Source organism: Lampris incognitus, chromosome 4, assembly GCF_029633865.1.
Source record: "Lampris incognitus isolate fLamInc1 chromosome 4, fLamInc1.hap2, whole genome shotgun sequence".
Lineage (NCBI taxonomy): Eukaryota > Metazoa > Chordata > Actinopteri > Lampriformes > Lampridae > Lampris > Lampris incognitus.
In genome coordinates this window covers 67,737,999-67,742,372 of record NC_079214.1, presented here as the reverse complement: position 1 = coordinate 67,742,372, position 4,374 = coordinate 67,737,999, and positions in this window count along the sequence as shown.

The following is a 4,374-nucleotide window of genomic DNA, read 5'->3' as shown; positions in this document are numbered from 1 at the left end:
AACAACTTCAAATAAAACTTGTTGGCTGTTATCCCACCACCAGTCCTTGAGTGCTGGGCATAACCTATGTATATGTGAAATGGAGGCCCCAGCTCCCTCACATCTCCAACGGCGCTCATCTGGTATGAGAGTCCTCCTGGGACGAGAGTCCTCCTATATGATTTTTGTGGTGTCCAGTGCCATCTATGAATTCTTTTCAGTTGGATAAATGTATTAATTTCTTTGTATGTAGTATTCAGGTTAATGAAGCTTCACCGTGAAGGGTTAAGTGGCACTGGTCAAGGTACCTGGATAGGTAACGATGAAGGGTTTAGCAGCGGACAGTTCTTATAAAGTCACGGTTGTCTTCAGAAGTTCAGCTTTCTTCCATTGCTGCCGATTTATGATGGAACCCATTGATTCCCCTTTTGGTTGATTTCTGACGCTCCCTTACCTGAATATGCAACCCATCCCCTCTCATAGAAAACACCCCAAACGACAAGGCACAGGTCCCCCCCCCCCCCCCCCCGACGTGCTCGTGTGTCTAAACCAGTTTCCCAACCCAGTCCTCAAGGAACCCCTATCCCGCAGAGTTTCTTTGCAACCCTGAGTTAATCAACCAATCAGCAATGAATTACGTCAGACGTTGCACATCGTGCATAATTAACTGCTGTGAGATGATTGGTTGAGTATCTGCAGGATAGGGGTTCCTTGAGGACTGGGTTGGGAAACGCTGGTCTAAACCGAATATGTTCCCCTCCTCGTTGTCTGATGGACCTGCACAGCAATCAGCCCCCTGCAGATGGCGCTGTTTAGTCCTGTTTCACGGACGATGCCGCTTTCCTGGGCCTGCGGTGTGAAGGTTAAGAGCTTACGACCTTAAAAACGACAACACGTTTGGGAGCACCAGCGGGAAGAGAAATCCTTTAAAGTAATTTTGGCTCTGAGGCTGTGGTTTTCTGTTCAGCCGGTGGCCTTTCCAGTCACACGTCCGCATGTTGTAGAATTCTGGTTAGGCTGCCTAGTCTCTCAGTTATGCTTATAATGTACCGCCAGTCACACTGCCGGGTGGTGTGATGCTGAAAATGGCAGCCATGAAGTAATTTAACCTCTCTGGCCAACAGCAGCAACCGCGACCCACCCTGCCCCACCAAAACCATCAACGTGTGTTCGGACTAAACAGGACAGTCGTGAGCCGGAGAGGTGTGTGTGTGTGTGCGTGTGTGTGTGTGTGTGTGTGTGTGTGTGTGTGTGTGTGTGCGCGTGCACGTGGCTCACGGATGCAGTAATGTAGTGATAAATAAAAGGGTGGGTGAAGTATGATCATCAGTCAGTGGGCACCATCACTCTTCTCTTTAACTTGCATCACTTTGATTCTGCTTTTACCGTGAATTTGTGTAATGATGATTCATGACAGCCCCAAAAATGACTTTTAAGTGTGCTTACCCTCCACTACGGCCCTGACCATGGTCGGTCCGGTAGTCTCTAAGTCCCGGTCGTTGTTTGGGGACTGTCTCAATATTTATTTTCACTTCTTTCTTTTTTTTAATGTCACGTTTTATGGGCCTTGTTATGTTTGTTAGATGAGCAATATGTGTTTTCTGTTTTGTTTTTCAGGTGATATTTCCACTTTTTCAACTTTGCTATTCAATTTCGACCACGTCTCTCTGAAGTTTAAACTGTTTAAAAACAGCATTATAGCTGTTAAACTGTCACAAGAGACATACTAACATATGTAATGCATTACTATCTCTGCTGGGTATTTATCTTGACACAATGGAGAGTTTAAAAACCGGCGGTCATTTTGACCGCCCATGGTCGTTTTAGGTAGGAGTGAAATCCCGGTCATTCTAGTGTTAAGAACTAGGGAATGATAGTAGTCAATGGGGGGTTCACACAAGGATAGATGTTCGAAAATGTGTGTGTGTGTGTGTGTGTGTGCGTGTGTGTGCGTGTGTGTGCGTGTGCGTGTGCGTGTGTGTGTGTGTGTGTGCGTGTGTGTGTGTGGACCGGAGGAAAAGATTCTATTGTCCAGTGAAAAGCGTCCATTATGTAAGTCAATGCATTCGGTGTGAAACCAGCACGAGAAAACAATTCATTACTGTCAGGACAAGGAGCGGCCAGTGGCCAGTGACGTCACCGTGAGCGCATCACGGTGACGTCAGGCTCTTTCAGTACTGTCATCAAATCTCCTCGTCCCACCCGGTCATTGATTCTCCTCATCACGTGTCATCTAGAAAGGTTCGCCTCCGTTCATCTGAACTGCTGCGCGACTGAAACTTCAGCCATTACGCAGTTCTGCCGTGCTGCCGTGCTGCCGTGCGTCCACGTGTCTCAGCGCATATCGCGTCAGTCCCCCAGAATAAAGCCATTCAAGCTGCGAACAAGGCTTTTAAACAGGAGAAGGACCGGGGATTCACCCCTGCCCAGCACCGCCATGGGCGACCACAATGACCGCCGCGGGTTTTAAACTCCATATCTGCCAAGAGAAATACCCAGCACAGATATTAACGCATCACATATGTTAGTGTGTCTGTTAGGAAACTAACTGACACCAAAATTAACATTTTAATAACTTTAATACCGTAACCGGTTATTTTCTTGCCCGGTGCGGGATTCGATACGGGGTGTACTGCACCACAGGGGGACATCACTAACCGCTCGGCTAAAGGGTCAGACCCATTAGCTAGGGGGCTAACGTGTCCTATTAGTAGTTTACAGTCGTCACCCTCCCCGGAAGCGCGCCCTCGCGCTTGTTCTTCCCGCGCTCCGAAGAGACTCCTGAGGATCTGCACACTTCCGGATCCCACCGCTGCCACCAATGTAACCGGTTATTTTCTTGCCCGGTGCGGGATTCGATACGAGGTGTACTGCACCACAAGGCGACGTCACTAACCGCTCGGCTAAAGGGTCGGACCCGTTAGCTAGGGGCTAACGTGTCTTATTACTAGTTTACAATACTATTTTTCAAACAATTCAAAATGGCCGCCGTCCAACGCCTGTAAGTACTGCAGCGCCTCGGTGGTAGTCATGGTGCGTCTGTACCGACACATGTTGGACATAATCACACGTCAAGTTTTTGACTATTTCTCTCCACTGGAGGACGCTGGTGTGTTTCTGGGACAGAGCAACGAACTTCACGAAGGAAGTGACGCCACCAACACACGTCATAAATACTGACATGACGCGCACCATCGCGCGCAAATTACGAGACGGTCATGTTGACCGCTCATGGTCGCTTTAGGTAACTTGTCTTATGCGATTGATCTAAGACTCATTTTAATGCAAATATATGCAGTTTTAGGGGGATTCAGGGAGCGGCAGGTCTGTATCCCCCCCCCATAAAACTTTAAAAATCCAAAGCGGCCATAATAACCGCGTTGGCCACCGTACCAAAGTGACATAAACGTACTGCAAATCATGACATGTACTGACGGACCCCACTGGTCCCTGTACTGGATGGTTTGGACCACTGCATGGCATTTTCAACATACTATCTGCCACTAAAAACTCCCTGTTGATGCCGGTTGTCATGGCAACATCAATGCATCGATGTGCCGCCTAATTAAAGGCCCAGTCTGTGATTTATCAGACTATATAAAACTGAGGTATGTCTGTGTATATATATAAATGAAGAGTTTGGGGTATAGACTGAAAATATGCAATAAGTGTTTCTTAACCAATGTAATTGAAAACATGGACCTGTTTTACTCCGGTCTTCACAACCAGTCGTGACGTGAGGACAAAGCTTTTACAGCAGCAGGAAACATTAGAAACTCAGATGTAGCTTTTGTTTACTGTTAACCCTCGTACAGAGAGACCTGTCCATTGTACTTGTGTAGCCCAATATCACAATTTACAAATTTGCCTCGGGGGGCTTTACAGCAACACGACATCCTGTGCTTGGACCCTCGCATCGGATGGGGAAAAACTCCCTAAAAAAACAACCTTTAACAGGGAGAAACCCAGGAAGAAACCTCAGGGAGAGCAACGGGGGAGCGATCTCTCTCCCAAGACGGACAACGTGCAGTGGATGTTGTGTGTACAGAATCAGGGTCGTTGCAGTGGGAGGGGGGGGGCTGCCAGGGCCCAGAAGGAAGGGGGGTGGGGGCTCGGAAAGCCTGGAATTAAAAGTTTGTTTTGGTTTGCAATTTTCTTATTTCTAACTAATTAGTGTCATAGCTTCAGTTAAAATTAGCTCAATACATCGGTTGAAGGACTCGGTGGAGGCTCTCTGAGGCCCCTCTCACCTCTTGCAAAAGGTGCAAAATGGTTTAGTCCGCCCCTCACGAGCGTCTCTCAATGCAGCTCGTCTTGTCCTTGTCGCGAGTGACTGCTGCTGGTACAAGCACAAGCACAGATCAGATCAGCCATGTCCCAGGAGAGGCTGGACAG